Below are 22,234 nucleotides of genomic sequence, written 5' to 3'. Positions count from 1 at the left end.
CAGAAGACTGAAGAAATCTCCCTTGTGGGCAAGGAGTGTCCACCCTGCACAAGCAGGCACCATCAGCGTCCAGCAGCTTCCCTTTGTCGTCTTCCCTCGAGGATCCAGACTTCAGAGCCCGACGAGACCCAGATTCCCAGACCTCTCCGACCTCTACCTACACCTGCAGCACAGCTGAGATCCGTGGGTGCGACGAGACACGTGGGACCGGCCATCTTGAAAGAAGCAGCTATTCGCTCCAGCACGACTTCTGAGTTAACCTCATCCAAGTGATTTGGGGACTGAGAAGCCCCGACCCCGAGCAGCTCCTGCACCGAAGACCAGCCCTCCAGCATCCACAAGATGTGCGTGGGGCCCTTCTGCCTGTGTGCTGCTCGACGCGTTGTCTGGTCACTTGCCGGCTGGCTAGTGACCTCCTAGATGACGAACTTCGAAATCTTCACTGCTGGTCTGGTTGCTCCAGACTGGCCCTTGCTCCCTTACAAAAGAGGAGCACCCCGGACCCACCTGGTCCACTCCAGACGCCGTTTCCACTCACCGCGTGGGTTGCCTTTGTCAAGGCCTGTTGACTCCAAACCCGGATCCGACACCGCCGACAGCGAGAGCCTGCGTGGGACAGCTCGTGCCTCCATCCTGGTCGTCGAAGACACCACCTGGCTGCAGAGACAAGCGTCCACCCTCACCTGATCGCGACGACGACATCTGGTTCCACTCCTGATTCCACTCCAGTCACTGGCTAGTGACTTTGAACATTGTCCCCTCTGCTTTCAGGTTCTCCTCTTCACTGATCCACCCTTGGATCACACCGGACATCTTCCTCCTGATCGCCTGCAGCATCTTTTCTTCCAGGCCCCATAGACTTCAACGCCAGAACCCGACTCGACTTGGCACCTATGCACCCGCAGCCTGTGGGTGAGGTAACACGAGCATTTCGGTGCTCAAGGGTAGCTTGACTCTCCTAGTGTCCAGTTCCACAGTCGTTTTTGTCTTACCTAGTCAGGATTGTCCGTACTCACCTTTTTCTTGAACTGTACTGTCCATAGACACTGTTACGCATCTCGCGTGTGAGTTCACACTCTGCACACGCGTTCCGTGGGCCTCCTATTACCTACATAGAGTTAGTGTCGCGTGGTCCAGGCGATCCTACAGCCTCTGGACAGCTCCATTCCTTTTATCGACTTTCACATTCCACTTACTTAGTATATGGTTTGTCGTGCCCCTAGGGCACCATTGTAATTCGTGCAACTTAAACGTATTTTTCCTAAGAGATTGTCATGTGCTTAGCCCTCTGCTCTCATAAAGAGTTCAGAGGTGTATGTTAGTTAATAAATATCTTGTTTATTTTCATAACAACCTGTGTGGTGTCCTTTCACTTGGTATTCAAGGGGTTATATGTGGTAAAACAGCTGGCTTCACATGCCAAAAGAGTTTAGCCTTAGACTGCTTTGTCCATGCTACCATTAGGATAGCTGGTCTATAAGGTTGACTTACAACCAATCACCATAAGGGTTGTTTGGACTGATACAAGGTGATCACTAGAACTAGTGAGCATCATATATCAGGCCAACTTCTCACAGTGCTGCATTATGGATTGCAGCTCATCCTAATGTGCCCTGTCGTATCTTGTTAGTAGTGCCGGAGTATTGGCGATGTGCCAAATGTTTGCTGCCTGTGACGCTGTTCTTTTACCAGAGGTGTCAAGGAGCTTAGACTCTTTATCTGGTGGGGGAGCCTCGCCTGATGTTTGTGAATTTGCTCTTTTGCGTGCGTTGGAGACTACAAGGGAGTCTAGTGGTGCGGGGCCTTTAATGTAGGCTGGATCTGAGGGGGCAGCCTTTTACTTCTGAATTCGGGGGTTGATGATTGGAGCCCTAACTGTATCTTTGAAGACTTCTGGCGCATGCATAATAACCCCTTTAAGCATGGGTTGTGTAGTAACAAAGGTGTCCATCAGGAAGTCTTCCCCTACTGGGTCAGTATGTAGGTCAACCCCATGGTATTGGGCAGCCCTATGTACAGGTTGGTTAAAGTGTCCTCTGGTGGGGAAGGCCTGAAGGGATATACCTGACCGTGTAACACCTCAGCCTCAGCCATCACAAGCTTTGTGCGACTCCCTCAATTCTTTTTTCATTGATAAAATTGCCACAATCAAAAACAATATTCCCCCCACCACTATGTCTCACATCAGCGCCCTTCCTCCTCCGAACCCCCACTCCCTGAATGTTTTTCCCCCGATTTCTTTAGACACCTTCCGTTCACTACTCTCGGCTGTGGGCTCAGGCTCCCCCAAGGATTGTTGTCCTCCCCAAATCCTTAGAGATGCCTTCATGTCATGTCCCGACCCTCCTCTGGACCTCTTAAACCGGTCACTCTCCACAGGCTCTGTCCCCAATGCCTTCAAAAGCGCTGTGGTGGTACCTATTCTGAAAAAACCCGGTTCCGATCCTGCGGTACTGGGTAATTACCGACCTATCTCCCTTCTCCCATATCTGGGGAAGGTCCTGGAAACCTATGTCACCCGTTGCCTGAGCTCTTTCATCAAGGAGACTCATTTCCTCGATGACCAACAGGCTGGTTTCAGACCCTCCCATTCTACGGAGGCAGTGGTGACAGCGGTTATGGACACGCTGAGACAGGGGGCGGATAAGAACTTGGCCCAGGCCCTAGTGCTACTTGATCTTTCGGCCGCCTTCGACACGGTCGACCATGACATCTTGGTCGACCGTGTCAGAAATGCTGGGATATCGGGCCTGGCCCTGTCTTGGATTGTATCCATTCTCCAACTCCGGACCCAATCTGTTCACCTATCCTCCTTTTCTGCCCCTTCCACCTCACTCTCTTGCGGTGTCCCCCAGGGTTCTGCTCTATCCCCCCTCCTGTTTAATCTTTATATGCAGCCTCTCCTGGTCTCCCTCCGTCACTCTTCTGTTACCACTTTTAATTATGCAGATGACTTACAACTTATCTTTCCTATCGACTCTTCTCCTCTTTCCTGCTCTAATTTCCAAACCACCATGCTTTCCATCTACGAGTGGATGAACTTCAGCCAGCTGAAGCTCAACCCTAGCAAGACAGAGCTGGTCCTGATAGGCAGGCCCTCTCATCCTTGGACTTCCAACTTCTGGCCCCCTGCCCTCGGCCCCCCCCCCCCCCCCCCCCCCCCCTGCCCAGTTGACTCCGTGAAGAGCCTTGGTGTTGTCATCTCCAGTGACCTTTCGATGCGGCCGCACATCAATGCTGTTACCTCGGCCTGCTTTTTCCATCTTCGCAGGATCGGGAAGATCCGAAGGTACCTGTCCCCAGAGGCTCTTATCCTTGTCATCCTGGCCTTGGTTACCTCACGTTTAGACTATGCCAACTGTCTATACGTGGGGATTCCAGCCTACCATCTTCAACGGCTTCAACTGGTGCAAAACCAGGCTGCCAGATTAATTTTTCAGCAACCAAAACATCAACATGTCACCCCACTGTTAAAAACTCTGCACTGGCTCCCTGTTGCGCAACGATGCATCTTCAAACTTGGCTGCACCGTTTTCAAATCTCTTTTTGTCTCCGCTCATGCTTTTATTTCTCTTTGCCTACACCCTTACATCCCTCCCCGACACCTCAGATCCTCTGCCCACAATCTGTTGGTCACTCCTAGGTTCAGACGCAAGAAGCACGGTGGTGCTGGCTTCTCCTTCCTTGCCCCATTTACTTGGAACTCCCTTCCCCTCCCCATTCGGCTCATCCCGGACTATCCCTCCTTTCGCAAATCTTTAAAAACTCATTTGTTCCGTCTTGCCCACGGTTAGCTGTCCACTCCCCCTGCGCCCTAGCCCACTGTCTTCTAGCGCCAAGAAACCAATTGGTGTATGAGCGCGGTATCAAAATCCTTTAACATAACATAACATAACATGTCATCTTGTGGGATGTTAGGGACATCTGGGATGCTATAATCATCCCATGGGTCAGGTGAGCCAGGAGGACTAGAATTATCTGGTGGCTCACTATCTGCACCACCCTCTGTGTCATCAGGAGGAGGAGTAGTAGGTATCCTTAGAGGAGAGGTTGCAATGTCCTTCTTAGGATGAGGAGCCGGTGCAGGCCTGTCTATTGGTCGTTTTTTTTAACTAAGAGTCAGTCGACCAGTTTTGGGATCTTTAACCAGAGTCTTTTGTGCAGGATCTGGATGGAATAGTTTCTCTGTGGAAGGTAGATCCTTCGGTGCTGAAGGCTTTTTCGGCACTGAGCCAGTAGCATCTTTCGGCTTTGAAACATGTTCTTTGGCAGTGTCTTTGGCCGGTGAAACATTTGGCTTTTTCGGTTCCGAAGCATGGGAGTCGGGTACTTTGATTGGCAATTGTTTTGCTCGGCTCCGAGTGTGATTTTGGTGCAGAGGAGCTAGTGATAGTCTTTGGTGCAGAGTGCTTAGATGTGGAAGCAGCTGGCGTGGAAGAAGAAGATGGCTTCTTTTTCTGTGCCGGTAGTTGTGCGCCGGCACCGGGTGTAGGCTGACTTGAGCCCGAGTCGTCTATTGGCCTTATTATGCTTCTTTGCCGAGCTCGAAAACGGGGCATGGGAAGCAGTGTCTCGGTGTGCACCCGGGCCCGAAGGTGAGGGTGTGACCGAAGCCTTTTTGGAGGGTGTCAAGGAAGGGTTCAGGGACGTCGATGCCCTCTTGGAAGATGTCGTCTGAGATCGAAGCTGACGAGTGAGCCATTGTTCTTCGAGCTCATCAGTCCTGAATCGTCTTCTTGGAGCGGAAGGAGGCACAAGCGGAACAGTCTCTGGCCTCGTGTTCCAGTGAGAGGCAAAGGTTGCACACCTCATGGAGATCGGTGTGGAGAAACTTCGACCCACATTGAGGACCTTCTTTAAATGGCGTCCTTGCCATGAGTTGGAAGATGAGGCCTGGGTAGGCCCGAAGGCCTTCGTCGACGACTGAATCGAAGACTTTGGAGTTGAAGAGTAGCGTCCATTAGAAACGCGTTTAAAACAATACTGTCGAAGTTGGTGAGGATTGCGTGCCGAAGGAAAATCGGTTCCAACCCAGAGCGCAGGAAATACACCCAAGGCCAGTGGTGGAAAAAAACAATCTGAGGATGGAGCTGATGCCCATGCGCAATAGGATCCAAAGGAGGAGTCACCTATCCCGTGACTTCCAAAGACTTTCCATGACAAAAACAACTGCAAACATCCGATCCAAACATTAGGTGGCGACCTATGCACAGTGTGTAATCTGCAGCTCATATGCCTCGAACATGTTATTTACCTTGTAAGCATCTGTTCATAATATTAGTGCTGTAGATTCTTATGCTCTGCATACTCTTGCCATCTAGTGTTGGGATCAGGTATTTGCAGGTGTTATTCTTCAAATATGCCTTTTGAGTCACAAGGTACATAGTGACACCTTTCTGGGCTTAGCAGGTGTGTGGTGCATATGTGTACTGCACAAAGGGTTTGATTAGGAAACGGAAGTGACCTGTGATTAGAGCCACAGCAGGCTCACATGGCAGAAAGTGAGCGCAGGTGAATCTGTAGCACTGTACGCTACGAGCAGGTGGTTACACTGAAAGTAATATTTTCCATTCGTGGCCCGTGTGGCTGCAGATACGCCTGCTCGGCACAGGCTGTAAACCGTACTCCACAAAGCGGTGAGTAGTCAGTGGATGATGCTGCTGTCCTCAAGACCGTGCAGCCAGCCATAGCCTGTCGTCTGCCAAGGACATTCACACAGCAGTTTTGGTGTAAGCGTGTGAGGTTGACTGAGTGGCTGCTTTACATATGTCAGCCAGGGGATGGTCCATAAGAAGGTCATAGTGGCAGCCTTCTTCTCTGTAGAGTGTGCCTTGGCTGTAGCTGGGAGGGATCTTCTGGCCTTGGGATAATAAGTTTGAATGCACTTCAGTATTCATCTGGCAATACCTGCTTTGGATACTGGTTGACCCTTGTGGGGATCTGTAAAGGATACAAACAGCTCAACTGCCTTGCAGAAAGGCTTAGTCCTGTCAATATAAAAAATGCGGGCAGGTTTAACAGCTAAAGTGTAGAGGGCTCTCTGATACAGAGTCTGGTTGTGGAAAGAGGCTTCTGAGCTCTATTGTCTAGTTAAGGTAAAAAGTGGAAACCACCTTACTATCCTGTCCTTATGAACTTGAATGAAGGGTTCAGGCAGTGCAAGGGCTTACAATCTGCTAATGCATCAAGAGACGTTACTGCAAAAAGAAAGGCCACTTTCCCAGAGAAGTACTGGAGAGGGTATGGCCCAAAAGGGGCACGCCGTGAGTCTAGTGAGGACTATATTGAGATTACACACCTAGGCCCGGGAGGAACGATCCTTTTGAGAGCTTCTATGAAGGCCTCAACCACTAGTGTGTGAAAAAGGGAGGAGTGTTCCATGTTTTGCATCTAAGCTGCGATGGCTGCTAAGGGAAGCAGCATGGACGTACTGGCTATGCTGAGCTTTTGTAAATGGATTAAGTAGCATATGATATTCTGGACAGCAGATTTTAGAGTTTCCAGTTGTATAGGAATGAATTAGTGGACAAAGCACTTCCACCTAACTAACGCACGCCCATGTGGTTGGTCTGCTGGACTCTCGCAAGATGCCCACGCATGCTTGAAGGAGACGTAGGTAACCAAACTCTAGGACCTCAGATGCCAGATCTTGAGATCGAGTTGCTGGGTCTGGATGCCTCATCTATCTTTAGCTCCTGGGCAGGAGGTCTGGCCTGTTGGGGAGCTTCTCATGGGGATTGATTGACATATCGAGGAGTGCTGAATACCAAAGCTGTCCGGTCCAGTTTGGGGCTACTAGGATAATAGTCTGAGATGTTTTCTGCATCTTCCGCACCACTAATGGAAGGAGTGGGAGAGGCAGAAAACCGCAAACACATATCCCTGACCAGTACATCCATAATGCATTGCCCATGGAATGTAGGTACCTAGATGCGAACCGAGTTTTTGTGGGTGGCAAAGAGATCTATTTGCAGGCTTCCCCAGCATTGGAAGTAGCTGAGGAGGACTTGTGGATGGAGTTCTCACTGGTGGACTTGTTGGTGTGTCCTGCTGAGCAAGTTGGCAAGGTCGTTGTCACCCCAGGAAGGTACTCCATCAGCAGGTAGATGCGCGTGGTGGAGCACCCAATGCCAGAGGGTCTGAGGTAAGGAGAGCGGCAAGGTGCGAGTGCCACCCTGCTTTTGTAGGTAGTACATGACGGTCATGTTGTCCGTCCAGGCCAGTATCACCTTGTCCTGAATGAGTGGAAGAAAGGCTTTGAGGAGAGATGAATTGCTAAGAGTTCAAGTGGGTTGATGTGGTGTCCCTGTTGATGTGGGCCCTACACTTCCTGTACGAGTCAAATTGAGATGTGTCCCCCAGCCGGCTTCAGAAGCATCCATCGTAGAACTGACTTGTGTGATGAGGTCTAGAAAGGGTCTACCCTGAAAAAGGTCATTGCTGTTCCACCACTGCAGACAGCGATGCACGCTGACCTTCACCAACATTGGATCCTCTATTAGACCCTCTGCTTGTGCTCACTGTACGGAGTAGTATAGTAATTCATGAGGCCATCATGCCGAAAAGGTGCAGAACAGTTCTGACCGTGAGGTACAGATTTGGCTGAAAAAGAAGCACTAGCTGCTGAAATGCATAGATATTTTGCGGGTTGGGGCGGGCATTCTTTGTGCTGCTCCTAGGAAGGGTTGTATCTACAGCTGTGGCAGGAGAGATTTGGTGACACTGATGGTGAACCAGAGGCTGTGGAGGTGGTAGATGGTAGCCTGGGTGTGAAATAAGCACCGGGGCTTGCTTGCGCTCTTGATCAGCCACTCGTCAAGGTAGGAGAAGACGTGGCTGCCTCCCCCTCCTTGAGTGTGTGGTGACCACTGCCAGGCTTTTGATGAAACTGAATGGTAATTCCTTAAACTGATAATGGCGGCCACTTACCAAGCAATGCAGGTGGCGTCGGTGGGCGGATGGAGAGGGTTGTGAAGGAACGGCCCTCATAAGGTGGCTTTATTGCAGAAGAGGGGATGAGGGATGACATCCTGTACGGTTACCATGCAGAAAGCTCCGGCGAGGATGAGGGGCCTAAGGTCCAGCATGAGTCTGAGGGAGCAGTTTTACTGGGTATTATGAATTAAAGAGAGTGAAGTCATTTGCGCCACTGCTGTGGGGGCAAGTGTTCTATGGCCCCTTTTAGAAGAAGTGCTCGGACCTCTTCCTTCCGGAGGCTGAGATGCTCTCTGCTAACGCTGCGTTTGCTGGCTTGGTTATTGGGAGGGGCTGTGAGAAGTTCTAGGTAGTTACTGTGGCAAACCACTGCTAAGTCCCACTTGTCAGATGTGATTTTCTGCCAGCGTGGAAGGAAATCTTACAGTCTCTCTCCGACAGGACAGTGGAGGCTCCCTTGCTAGAATCCCCTTTGCCCCGGCCTGTTACTATTGCCTCTGTGGGCACACTGCTGCCTCTGATAGGAGGAGATTGGCACAGGGGAGGTGGGTTTTGAACCAGCCCTGTACGGATGCCTCTGAATGGAGACTTTCAGGGTCGAGGTCTGGAGGGCACCCACAGCTTTGGCAGTGCTAGCGTCTTTCTTTATCTTCTCCAGCATCTGGCCATCCTGCGGAATGAAGATGTTCACCATCAAATGACAAGTTGGAGAGATGCTGCTGGACTTTTAAGTTTAAAACCCAAAATGCTTAGCCTGGCAAGGTACATAATTAGGACACTGGTGTTGACACACGCGCAGCAGCATCCAAGGTGTCTAGGGCACACTGGACAATGGCATTGGAAAGAGTCTTCCTTTGACCCACTAGCTCTCCCCTTTCCGTTTGAACTCATCAGACGGGTGTTCAATACACTCCTACACTTCATCCCAATGTGCTTTGTCATTCCTGGAGGGATAGCCAACTGAGTTTGCTATTCTCCAATGAGTAGTTGCTCCTACAACTACCCTCTTTCCTGCAGCCTCGAGTTCTTTACTCTTTTTTTTGGGCTGAGGAGTAGCACCTGTTACCAGAGAGATGTCGAGCTTACACGCAGTATTAACCACTAAAAAATATTTGATAACCTGACCCCTGATGTAAGGTGGGACATTGGTGGAGGACGTATATTTTTGTCCACCCTAGGTGTTACCACCCTGGCCATGCTTGGCTCCTTAGACATGTCTGCAGCCATCTTTAGCTTACTGGGCATGGGCAGAAATTGGACTATCCTCTATGATTTCGGTCATGTCTCCATGAAGAGAACAGACATATCCACTCTGTGGGAAGCGTCAGCGCTTTGAATGACCTTGTGGTAAGTAGTTGTGTCATCGGGGGGTGACGGCTTAACTGGATAGTGATCCATATCTGGATCCCCCCAGGGGATTGACATCATAGTCATCCAATAGATCATCAGTGGGCGCTGGGTCAAGTGGTGCGTTGTCGGGGTCAACAGGATAAAGGTGGCTGCCTTGCTCTTATGAAGAGTGAGGGGTACCCACAGGTGGATATGGAAGTGGTGAGGTATAGGGGGGTGGTGGAGAGGGTGAAGGAGGAGGAGGGGTTGAAGGTACAAATGAAATAGAGGTTATGTTATGTTAATTTCGATTTATATAGCGCCAAATCACCGACAGGTCTCTTAGCGCTTGCTTTGGGAACCCATCCTGGCTTTCCCTGCGAGATAACCCCTACTGGGCATCCCCAAGGTGAAGACCAGGCATCCCATCGCGGTGGAGCCATAGTGGAGATTAAGCAAGCTATTGCCCAGAGTTGCAGAGTGTGAACCCATGATTTGAGTAGGCACTGAGGCTAGAATTATCGAGTCCGTGGACATTTTGAGTTCAAGACCCTGCTGCGTCGGGGATTGAACCCTGGTCCCGGGTCTGACCTCTGCATCAGGGTCTGCCTCCTCTAACCAGTGAGCCACACTTCTCCACAGACATGTCTGCAAGGACAGGGGTATTGCCCCTGTCCTTGCATTTGAGTATTGGGGGAGGCTCCGAAGCAAGTTCCATTTGGAAGGTCGGCTTCCGCTTCCAAGGCAAAGTCTCTATAGTCTTGGGAGGCAGTCTTGTGGAGATCTTGCTAGTATGGGGATGAATAAAGAGATATTTTTGTCTTGCGTCAAGTTCCTCCTAAAATCGCTGAAGGATCGGCTGCTCTGAATGGTCGGAGCCCTCCACAGAAGATGTCTTCTACAACGATGGTCTGGGTGGCAATCGGGCCCTCATACCCGGTGCTATCTTTGACACTGATGTATTAGGCACAGATGGGGTCTTCAGATCGTATGTGATGTTGTCTTAGTAGAAAGACAGGCAAAGGTTACACACCTGGTGGTGGTTGTGTTACACTCAAGGCATGTTGTGGGCATTTCTGAGAATATTATCCTGCACAGGCATGCAACAAAATGTGCACCAAATGTGAATGTTCACTGTTTAAGAAACGATGTCAAGTTTAACCATGAGCATGCAAAATGGTGGTGTTTCCGCTCGATCCGAAAGTGACCAAGGGACAGGCAGTTCTGAAATGGTGTCTGTCCCATCACCAGGAGTACATTCTAAATCGGAAGATCGTTGAAGGTGAGGAGCATGAGGCCCCGGCAGTGCAAAAGTTGATGCGGATTGAACACCAGAAGATGTCGGTTGAAGTCCCAGATGTAAGAGTCGGAATAGAACAGTTAGGCCTGAACTGAAGCGTACAAAAAGCACCTGAGCCATGCTTCTGCATGTCCGAACCCGATGGTGGAAAAAACGAACCTGAAGTCGGGCTGATGACCAAGGGAAGAGACACATATACCCTGTGCCTCTAAAGACTTGTTCGAAGATAAACAACTTGCAAATGTCTGAGCCCAACACTAGATGGGAGGAGTATGCAGAGCATGTGAAGCTACAGCAACAAATGCTACAAACATATACTTTTATTCAGACTGTTTTTCTTTCCTTGTACCCAGTGGGGAGCCAGGCACCAAGTTCCTTTTCATTATCGTTAGTCGTTATTCATCGACTTTATGAAATTGGTAAGGAGGTCAAGTCAAGTCAAAAAGATTTATATAGCGCGCTACATACCCGGAGGGTCTCAAGGCGCTTGAAGAAGGTTGGGGGGTTATTTGTCGAATATCCAAGTTTGAAGTTGTTTTCTGAATGCTAGATGGTTCTGAGTGAGACGAAGGTGCGTGGGGAGTGAGTTCCAGGTTTTAGCTGCGAGGTAGGAAAAGGATCTGCCTCCCATGGTGGTTTTATTGATGCGAGGTACGGTAGCAAGGGCTTGGTTGGAGGATCGTAGCTGACGGGAGGGGGTGTAGAAGGAAAGTCGTGTGTTGAGGCATTCGGGTCCAATTTCGTAAAGTGCTTTGTGTGCGTGGGTTAGGAGTCGGAAAGTAATCCTCTTATTGACGGGGAGCCAGTGGAGGTTTTTCAGGTGACTAGAGATGTGGTCTTTACGCGGGATGTCTAGTATGAGTCTGGCTGATGCGTTCTGGATTCGTTGGAGTTTATTCTGGAGTTTTGCGGTGATACCGGCGTATAGGGTGTTTCCGTAGTCCAGGCGGCTTGTAACCAGTGCATGGGTGACCGTTTTTCTGGTTTCGGTGGGGATCCAGCGAAATGTTTTTTTGAGCATGCGAAGGATGTTGAAGCAAGATGATGAAACGGCGTTTACTTGTCTGTTCATAGAGAGTGAGGAGTCCAGGATGACGCCCAGGTTCCGTGCGTGGTCCGTCGGGATGGGTGCTTTTCCAAGGGCCTCTGGCCACCAAGAGTCATCCCAGGCGGAGGGGGAGGTACCTAAGATAAGGACTTCTGTTTTGTCTGAGTTCAGTTTCAGACGGCTGTGCTTCATCCACTCGGCTACTTCTTTCATTCCTTCATGTAGGTTGGTTTTGGCGGTGTTAGGGTCTTTGGTGAGTGATAGGATCAGTTGAGTGTCATCAGCGTAGGAGATGATGTTGAGGTTGTGTTGGCGTGCGATGGCGGCGAGGGGGCTCATGTATACGTTGAAGAGGGTGGGGCCGAGTGAAGATCCTTGTGGCACGCCGCAGATGACTTCAGTGGCCTCTGACTTGAATGGTGGGAGGCGGACTCTCTGGGTTCTTCCGGTAAGGAACGAGGTGATCCATTCCAGTGCTTTTCCTTGGATTCCGATGTTTCTGAGACGCTGTAATAGAGTGCTATGGCAGACTGTGTCGAAGGCTGCGGAGAGGTCGAGGAGGATGAGGGCGACTGTGTCACCATTGTCCAGAAGAGTTCGAATGTCGTCTGTTGCTGCGATGAGGGCGGTCTCCGTGCTGTGTTTGGCTCGGAAGCCGGACTGTGAGGAGTCGAGGGATTTGTTGGTTTCGAGGAAGGCAGCGAGCTGGTTGTTGACAGCTTTCTCGATGACTTTGGCTGGGAATGGAAGGAGCGAGATGGGGCGATAGTTTTTGAGTTCGGTGGGGTCCGCTGTGGGTTTTTTCAGAAGGGCGCTAAGTTCTGCGTGTTTCCAGCTTTCCGGGAAGGTGGCGGGTTGAGGGAGCAGTTGATGACGTCTCGAAGGTGTGGTGCTATGATGGAGTCTGCTTTGTTGAAGATGTGGTGAGGGCAGGGGTCTGTGGGGGATCCTGAGTGGATGGAGTTCATCAGGCGGATGGTGTCCTCAGTGGAGATTGGGTTCCAGTCATTAAGGATGTTCAAGGGGGGTGAAGGTCCTGCAGAAGGTTGGGTGGGTTGGTCTCCGGGTCGGTTGTCGAAGCTGTTGTGGATGTCTGCGATTTTGTTGTGGAAGAACGAAGCTAGGGAGTCGCAGAGGGCTTGAGAGGGGGTGATGTCGTTGGAGTTGGCTGAGGGGTTGGTAAATTCTTTGACGATGTTGAATAATTCCTTGCTGTTGTGGGCGTTGTTGTCTAGTCGGTCTTTGAATGCGGCTTTCTTGGCAGCTCGGATTAGTTGGTGGTGTATGCGGGTGGCGGTTTTGAAGGCGTCCCTGGTGCTGGTGTTTGGGTCTTTTTTCCAGGCCTTCTCGAGGGAGCGACAGAGTTTCTTGGATTTCTTAGGATCATCGTTGAACCAGGAGGCGTTTTTGCTGCCTAGTTTGATTTGATGTTTTTTCAACGGTGCTAGGGTGTCGGCGCTGTTGGATAGCCATTGGGTGAGGTTAATGGCTGCTTGGTCGGGATTTGAGGAGTGGGCAGGGGGGTTTTGGAGAAGCGCTGAGGAGATCTGGTCGATGGTGATTTTGTTCCAGTTTCTTCGCATAGTAGGTTGAGGATGGTTGTGAGTTGTGGTCTTTTTGTAGGTAAAGTGAACGCAGCTGTGGTCCGTCCAATGGAGAGTAGTGGTGTGACTGAAGGAGACATGTTTGCTGGAGGTGAAGATAGGGTCGAGTGTGTGACCACCGATGTGGGTGGGCGTAGTGACAAGTTGTTTGAGTCCGAGGTTGGCGAGATTGTCCAGAAGGGAGGTGGCGTTGCTGTCATTTCTCTTTTCCAGGTGAAAGTTGAGGTCTCCCAGCAGAATGTATTCTTCGGAAGGGAGGGCGTGTGGGGTGATAAAGTCAGTGATAACGTCGCTGAATTGTGCACGGGGGCCTGGAGGTCGGTAGAGGAGTGTGCCTCTAAGTGTGGTTTTGGGGTCGGTGTGGATCTGGAAGTGAAGGTGTTCTGCGCTGGCAAGGTTGGCGTCTGAGCTGGTTGAGATGCGGATGGAGTTCTTATGGATGATAGCGATGCCTCCTCCTGTTTGGTCGGTGCGGTCCTTACGGATGATCTTGTATCCTTCTGGGATGGCTATGGTGATGTCTGGAGCTGATGAGGCGTTCATCCATGTTTCTGTTAGGAAGGCGACGTCGGGAGAAATGGTGTCTAGAAGGTTCCAGAGGTCGATGGCGTGTCTGTGGACTGAGCGGGTGTTGAGCAGGATGCATTGAAGGTGGTTGGAGTCAGATCTCGGTTGTGTGATCGTGGATGAGGAGTTTTTCTTGGTGCCGTCGAACTTGCAGGAGTAGCAAGTGAAGGGTCCATGGGTGTGTCCAGGAGCGGCTTGGGCGCAGTTGGAGAGTCGGCCGGGGTTAAGGGCTAGGAGGGTGGAGGCGTCGTAAGTAATGCGGGAGGGCTGGGCGTTGCGTGGACCAGGGGGTCTGGCACTGGGCGCGGTCCAGGCGCGGATGGGCGTAGACGGGCTTACCTTTGACGCACCTTCGGCGCGGCCGTAGCGCGTGGACGCTGCGCGTTGGGACATTGGTCATAAATGTATAGTGTAGGGGGCGGAGCGTGGGAGGGGCAGCAGCTGGGAGGCGGTGGCGGGAGGAGGGGCGGACCAGGGGAAACAAACAACAAAATGGAGGGTCAAAGGCGAACAGAGACAGGGGCAGCAAATGCTCAACAGCGCTGAGTGTGCAGGCTAATGAAATGTAAGCACACCAGCCTCAGTGTAGCGATATTAATTCTACTAGCCTCAGCAAGGTCGCGCAATTAATTAAATAAATTAGTGCGGCGCTACGCGAGCAAAGCGCTACAAGGCTGCGAGGATCAGCCAAACAAAGCTGTAAATGCTACTGAAATAACGATACCGCTAAGGCGACAGAGCGTGGCAGCTGCAAGTCAGCAGGAGCGTGGGGGAGCAACCGATCTGAAGGAGGTCCAGGCGGGTAGTTGACCTCTTCCTTCTCTGAAAGCCACTCGAACAAGGTACCGTGTGCGGTTCCCAAGGATCCTTCATTAACCCACACTGTTCAATGCATGTTGATTATTCATCATGGCGGGCACATCTGCTATGCAGACCATTTGCACTTTAGACGGCCAGACACATGTTCACTTTAAATTACTTTCATATTTCATATACTAATTCAACACTAATCCTTATAGGTTCCAGAGTAGCGTGCTCCTCGCCAAAAAAGAGCTTCAAAACCCCATCAGGGGTAGCAAGCGCTACATAAATACAAACCTCTTTTCCTCTTCTATCCCGCCACCTACTCTTCTCAATCCAAATAACTGAATAACATATCCATCACTCAAATTACTTCATACTTCACTATACTAATTTTCAACACTAATCCTTTATGGGTTCCGGAGTAGCGTGCATCTGAAACTGCCAGAAAGCACCCTGAGGGTCCTCAGGAGCCAAGCTACTAGGCTCAGGCTCTCTGGCTCTGGGTGCAGCACCTCTCCGTTTTGTATGGAGAGTAGGTCTTTCCTTCTCCCGAATCTGTGGGGTGCACTCTGTGCCATCTCCATGATCTGTGAGTACCATGTCTGCCTGGCTCACTGCGGTGCGACCATTATCAGGGTCATGTTGCTCGTTCTGCACTTGCTGAGTACCCTGTGCATCAGCGGTATCTGGGGAAAAGCGTAAGCAAATGTCCTCGACCTGTCTATGCATAGGGCATTCCCCAGGGACCCCTCCCCTGGCAGCCTGGATGCGAAGTTTCAGCATTTTGCAATTTGGCGTGTTGCAAATAGGTCCACCGACGGTGTCCCCCACCTGTCGAACAGCCTCCTTGTTTCTTGTACATTGAGCTCCCACTCGTGGGATGCCGATGTCTGTCTGCTGAGCCAATCTGCTTTTACATTGTCCTTCCCTGGTAGATGTATGGCTAGTAGGTCTATCTTGAGTGGGATGGCCCATCTCCATATCTCCTGCGCTAGCTTCGAAATCGGGGCTTATTGTGTCCCTCCCTGCTTGTTGATGTAGAACATTGCTGTTGTGTTGTCTGTTTGGATCAACACTCTCTGGTTGTACAGCTTTGTCTGGAATGCTTTTATAGCGAGGAAAACGGTCTTCAACTGCAGGTAATTGATGTGCGTGACCGCATCTGCTGGTGTCCACAGACCCCTCACTCTGAGTTTCTCCATGTAGGCTCCCCATCCTTTCTGGGATGCGTCTCTGGTGATGGTCACTGTTGGTGTTGGTGGCGTCAGAGGCTTCCCCCTTGTTATGTTCCCCATGTTCCACCATGCCATCTCTTTCTGCACTGCGTGCGTTACAACCACTAGATCCTCCCAACGACCTGTAGCTTGTGACCATTGCTCCTGTAGCCATTACTGTAAGGGTCTCATGTGCAGCTGTACATTTGGCACTAGGTGTATGCATGATGCCATCATGCCCATGATTTTGCTCGCTGTCCTCACTGTCCGAGCTTGCCCCTTCAGGTAGAGCTGCATCTCCTTCACCAGTGCTACCGTTCTCTTCTCGCTCGGGAACACCTTGCTTTGTAAGGTGTCGATCTGTGCTCCCAGGAAGATTTTTATTTGTTCTGGTTCCATTGAGAATTTCCCCCAGTGGATGGAGAATCCCCGGTTCATCAGTGTGTCTGTCACTCTCTGTGCGTGCTGCTTGCACGTTCTGTATGAGCTTGCTTTTATTAGCCAGTCATTCAGGTAAGGGTATACATGTATCCCCTCCCTTCGTAGGTGTGCTGCGACTGTTGCAAGGCACTTTGTGAAAACCCTTGGTGCCGATTTGAGCCCGAACGCCAGGGTTGTGAACTGGTAGTGGTCTTCTACGATGATGAATCTGAGGAGGTGTTTGTGGCCCCTGTTCATTGGGATGTGCAGGTAGGCGTCTTTGAGGTCTATGGTGGCCATAAAGTCCCCGCCTTGCAATTGAGGAAGTACCTCTTGTAGGAAGGTCATTTTGAACTTTTGCGTTCTTATGAATCTGTTTAAGAATCTTAGGTCCAGGATGGGTCTCATAGTTTCGTCCACCTTTGGTACCAGGAAGTATGTTGAGTACACGCCCTTGTTCCTTTCTCCGTAAGGTACTGGTTCTATGGCCTGCTTTTGCAGGGGCTCTTTTGCTTCCTCTTGAAGGAGCTCTAGCTCTTTCCTTGCTAGCGCTCTTCTTTTCGGCTTTCTGCTTGTTGGTTTTCCTTCCAACTCTATGCAGTACCCGAACTGTATGATGTTGAATACCCATTTGTCTGAAGTTATTCTCTTCCACTCCTGGAAGAAGTGCTTTAGTCTTCCTCTCACTGGTCTTACATGCTCGCAGGTGTTTAATTTGCGTACCTCCTGTCCGCTGTGCTTGAGCTCCACCCTCTGAGTTTTTGCTTGGGTGGGCACATGGAGCTTAAGTCACTTAGAGGGGGGCTGTTGTCCCCCTCTCCTATTCTGTCCACGTCCATTCCCTCTCCCGCAAAAGGACTGGCCTCTTTGCTGGTACTGCCAGGACTGCTTTTGTTGCCCTTGCTGTGTCTGGGTGTCTGCCTGGTGAGCTTGATGGAACGCCTGATGCGATGTTCCTGGTTGGTTTCCTCCCCTCCCCTTAGGTCTTCGTGATGGGGTGCCTCTCTTAGTACCTCTGAACTGCAATGCCCCCACGGATCTTGCAGTCTCGTTATACTTCTTCAGTTGGCTGAGCTTCTCATCTACTGGGGAATAACGTCTCTCCGTTGAACGGGGTGTTCAGGATGCTGTGTTGCACTTCTGGCTTGAAGCCTGAAATCTTGAGCCAGGCTTGTCTCCTTTCCGTGATGCCCATCATCATGAGTCTGCTGGAGGTGTCTGCTCTGTCCAGGGCAGTTTTGAGGCACGAATTTGCCACATTCTTCCCCTCTTCGACAAGTTTTTCAGCTCTTTGCCTGAATTCCTGAGGCATGTTCTTTATTAACTAGCCCAGCTCTTCCAGGATCTGGTACTGGTGCCTGTTGAGCAGCGCGTTGGAATTTGCCATACGCCAGTGCATTGCGGCATTCTGTTAAATTCTTCTCCCCACGAGGTCCATTCTCCTGCTTTCTTTGTCTGGAGGTGGCCCTGAAGTAGTAGGCACATTGGCCCTCTTCCTTGCCTTGGCCGCGATGATGGAGTCTGCCAAGACCAAGCCCTGAATGTAGGGTGGGTCCTTGGAGGAATGTTTATACTTTTTCTCCGTCCTGGGAGTGACGGCTTTGCAGGTTACAGGCTCCTTGAAAGCCTCATTCCCCTGTGCCATGACGCTTTCGAGCATGGGCAGGTACTGGCTCCTGGTTTGTGTGGGGAGCAGTGTCTCTAGAAGGAAGTCTGCCTTTTGCTTCTCTACGTCGAGTTTTACCTTGAAAACTGCAACTGGATTTCTGATGACTGTTGTAAATCCCAATGTCATCAGGCGGCGAGGGCCTCGAAGGATACGTGTCGACGCTTTCTTCCGGGCTCTCTGTGTCGACGTCTTGCCAATCTATTTCCTGAGTCTCCGAGGATGCAGACCCGGGGAGCGTCCTGCGGTCGTCGTCCCCTTTATAGTCGTAGTAGGAGGCCTCCTCTTCTTCTGGTTCGTCAAAGGCCTCGACGCTCTCCGACTGTCCTTCGACGTCGTAGTCCTCCTCCTCCGTTATCTCGACCACCTGTGTCTTAGGTTTTGTCGGGATCATGAAGTCTTTCATCCTGGCGTCGAATTCTTTCTTTCGCTGCAGGATGTTGGGGAACATCCTTTACGACGCGGATGTTACCCCGCAGTACCGTTACAACGCGTATTTTAGAACGCAAGTCGTAACCACGACTTGCGCTGGAGGACGCTAAACGACAAGGAATAGTAGATTTACTATTCCAACACCTTCCCTACTGTACGTAGGCTGGTGTTGGAATAGTAAATTAAACTATTCATAAATCCGCACCCCTACAGCACAAGTCGTGGTAACGACTTGCGTTGTAAAATTCGCGTTGTAACAGTGCGCGTGGTATTACCACGCGTCATAACAACGTACATCCCAGGATGTTCTCCATCTCGGCCTCGAGCCGTCTCTCCTTTTTCTCCATTTCGGCACCGTGGTCTGCGTCGAATGGTTCGGCCGGTCTTTTCGGCGGACAAGTTGGCGCCGAGCTGACCTTCGGCGTCGAAAGTTTCGGTGCCGAGCTGACTTTCGGGTCCTTTGCGGCGCCGAAGTGCTCTTTGGGCCTTTTTCCCTCGGCGTCGAACGCTCCTTTTCGGGGACGTTTTCGACGTCTTTTTCTGTTCTCCAGCTCTCTGCGCCGGGGAGTCCTTTTCAGAGGATACGTTGGGCCTGGAAGTAGCCGCGGACGCCGAAGTCTTCTTCGTCGGCGCTTTCGAGGGTTTCCTAGGGGCTATAGTGTCTTCTACCTTCTTCGGAGTTTTCGTTTTATCGGTCTCTACGACTATGTAGCTGTCGTCTTCGGCGGCGGCGTTGTCCTCTTCGTCTGATGATAGCCCCAGGTCTCGAAGGGACGGTGGCTGGTCCTTGCCCTGCATGTTGGCGTTGGCTACCCTCTGTCTCGCTCTAACTCGAAGAGTCTTCGGCGTGAAGGCGGCGCAGGCATTGCAGCCCTTGCTCTCGTGGTCGACCGCTAGGCAAAGGTTGCAAACCGGGTGCTGGTCCTTCTGCGCGTACTTGTGGTGGCAGTTACAGCAGAATTTGAAAGGAGTGTTGTCCATCTCATGCGTTCAGGGGGCACCCGAGCGTGCATTCCCCCATGGACGTCGAAGTTCTTGAAGTTCTTCTTTTCCTTCGTCGTCCTCTTCGATGATGTAGTCTCCTGTAGTCTTTCCCAATATCTTTTCGTCCAAAAATGCGTATTTTTCTTCTTCTTTCTCCAAAAAAGTCTGGAGCCCTTTCGGGAACGATTCAGACCCAACCGCGGAAAAGAGAATCTGAAGATGGCGCCCAAGAGTGGGAGCTTCCGCAGGAAGCGTGCCGACATCACCGGAAATACACCAAAGGTGGGACGTCGACGCCCACCTGGGCTACGAAAAAAAAAAAAAAAAAAGACTACGATTCCGGACCCAACCACAAGACCGCGGAATAATGCACAGCATAGTGAATCCAGAAAGATTCAAGCTGCAAAACTGACTAACCTATCCACCACTTAAAATTTACTTGCATGTTTCACTATACTAATTCAACACTAATCTTCTTTGGGTCCCGGAGTAGCGTGCTACTCGCCGAAAAAAGCACTTCACCGCCTCGTCAGGGGTAGTAAGCGCTATATAAATCCAATTACAATACTATATAATTTTCACGGTTGCCTCGATAATAGTTCCAAATGGATCCTTTGCAATCAATTGAAGCTCAACACTAATGAGTCTGCAGTGATCCTATCTGAAGGAGACACTTGGTGACTGACCCCTTCAATGGGAATCCATCAATCTGTGCCAACTAGGCTGGGATTCGTATTGTTACTTGTCATACAAAGCTCTCTTTTTAACCTAGAAGCCAATCTAACATCCACACTCTGCTGGATTCCTAAAACTCCTGAGTAAAGTCCTGCATCTTCCACAAGTTCAGCTCGGTACAATTGTTGGTAAAGGATTCACCTTGACTTCAGAGTATTTTTCAACAACTCCATTTCATCCAGAACTCTGCTGCAAGGTGGTTCTGAGACTCAATATCTAAACAAGCATTTGCAATGCAATAGGTCTCGCATTAGGAAAGTTTGAGCTACTGGTCTTGTAAATGACTAATTTTGTATTCATGTGTTGGTTTTGAAAATAGCGAAATTAATAGCTTTGTCATTTACAATGCCAATAGTTTTACCTTTCGCAAATGTGACACCGATAGCATTTGTAATGCAATGTGTGTTGTATTTACGTGACTTACATGTATTAATATTACAAATAACAATGGCTTTTATTTTTTTTAAATAATTAATACTTAAAAGTTATTGTAATTTATAATGGCAATGGCTTAAACTTTTGTAAATAACTTTTGTGAAGATTATGTTCAGTGTATTTTATTGTGACGAAAATACAAGAACAGAAGTGAAATATTAACATCTTTTTGTGACATTTGTAATAAAGCTTGAAACATTGAGAGAACATATTTGAACCAGTTGTTGTTGAATGGTTGCACAGATTGATGCTGTGGTGGTGCTGAGTGATGTTGTGGTGGCGACTAGTGATTCTGTGGTGTTCAGTGATGCTGTGGTAGAGCATAGTGATCTTGTGCTGCCCCTGTGTGATGCTGTGGTGGTGCTGTGGTGGTGCTGAGTGATGCTGTGGTGGTGCGACAGATAGAGGGAGGGCGATATATAGATAGAAGGAGGGCGATAGATAGAGTGAGGGCGATAGTTAGAAGCGTGCACTGACGTCTGGTGGTGTGTGCGTGAATGGTGAAATTGTGCACTGACGGCTGGTGGTGTGTGTATGCCTGGTGAAAGCGTGCAGTGACGGCTGGTGGTGTGTGCGTGCCTGTTGAAAGTGTGCGCTGATGGTGTGTGTGTGCCTGGTGAAAGTGTGTACTATGTCTGTTGGTGTGTGCCTGGTGGAAGTGTGCACTGACGGCTGGTGTGTCTGTGTCCGGTGAAAGCGTACACTGATGGCTGGTGGTGTTTGTATGTGGTGAAAGTGTGCACTGATGAGTGATGGTGTCTGTGCATGGTGAAAGTGTGCACTGATGGTTTGGTTTTCAGTGTAGTTGTGTGTGTGTTTGTTGTGTGTGTGTTTGTATGTGTGGTTGTGTGTGTGGTTGTATGTGGTTGTGGGTGTGTGTGTGGTTGTGTTTGTGTGGTGTTGTGTGTGTGGTGTTGTGTGTGTGGTTGTGTGTGTGGTTGTGTGTGTGGTTGTGTGTGTGATTGCACTGTAAGGCATTCGCGAGCGTGGCAGTGCTAGAGTCCACACTTTTCAGGGAGAGGCTTTGGGGTAGAGGTGTGCCAGAAAAAAACTCATAAACGCCAGATTGCAGCATAATGTGTACTAAAATAGATCAGCCTAACAAAAGTATGTAAAAGACAATACATAAAAAAAATAGTTGTCTAACAATTAGGTGGGTCAGATGGTGGTGTGTCTGCCTGCTAGAAGCGTGCACTGATGGCTGGTGGTGTGTATGCCTGGTGGAAGCGTGCACTGACAAACGGTGGTGTGTGTGCCTGGTGGAAGCAGGCAAATATAGCTGGTGTTGTGTATGCCTGGTGAAAGTGTGCACTGACAGCTGGAGGAGTGTGCCTGTTAAAATGTGCACTGGCAGCTGGTGGTGTGTGTCTGCCTGGTGAAAGCGTGCACTGACGGCTGGTGGTGTGCGTCTGATGGAAGCGTGCACAGACCGCTAGTAGTGTGTGTGCATGATGGAAGCAGGCAAATATAGCTGGTGTTGTGTATGCCTGGTGAAAGTGTGCACTGACAGCTGGAGGAGTGTGCCTGTTAAAATGTGCACTGGCAGCTGGTGGTGTGTGTTTGATGGAAGCGTGCACAGATAGCTAGTAGCGTGTGTGCATGGTGGAAGCGTGCACAGACAGCTAGTAGTGTGTGTGCATGGTGGAAGCGTGCACAGACCGCTAGTAGTGTGTGTGCATGATGGAAGCAGGCAAATATAGCTGGTGTTGTGTATGCCTGGTGAAAGTGTGCACTGACAGCTGGAGGAGTGTGCCTGTTAAA

The 22,234-nt window shown here is 50.3% G+C and overlaps 1 protein-coding gene and 1 pseudogene across 2 annotated transcripts in view; both read right to left on the bottom strand.

Moving 5' to 3' along the window:
* Nucleotides 1-22,234, bottom strand: part of ZER1 (zyg-11 related cell cycle regulator) — a 275,316-nt gene that overhangs the window by 21,462 nt on the left and 231,620 nt on the right. The window lies entirely within an intron of this gene.
* Nucleotides 8,396-16,629, bottom strand: LOC147718049 (uncharacterized; annotated as a pseudogene).

The sequence above is a fragment of the Lissotriton vulgaris genome, chromosome 5 (genome assembly GCF_964263255.1).
Source record: "Lissotriton vulgaris chromosome 5, aLisVul1.2, whole genome shotgun sequence".
Taxonomy (NCBI): domain Eukaryota; kingdom Metazoa; phylum Chordata; class Amphibia; order Caudata; family Salamandridae; genus Lissotriton; species Lissotriton vulgaris.
This window is presented reverse-complemented; position numbering and strand designations above follow the sequence as displayed.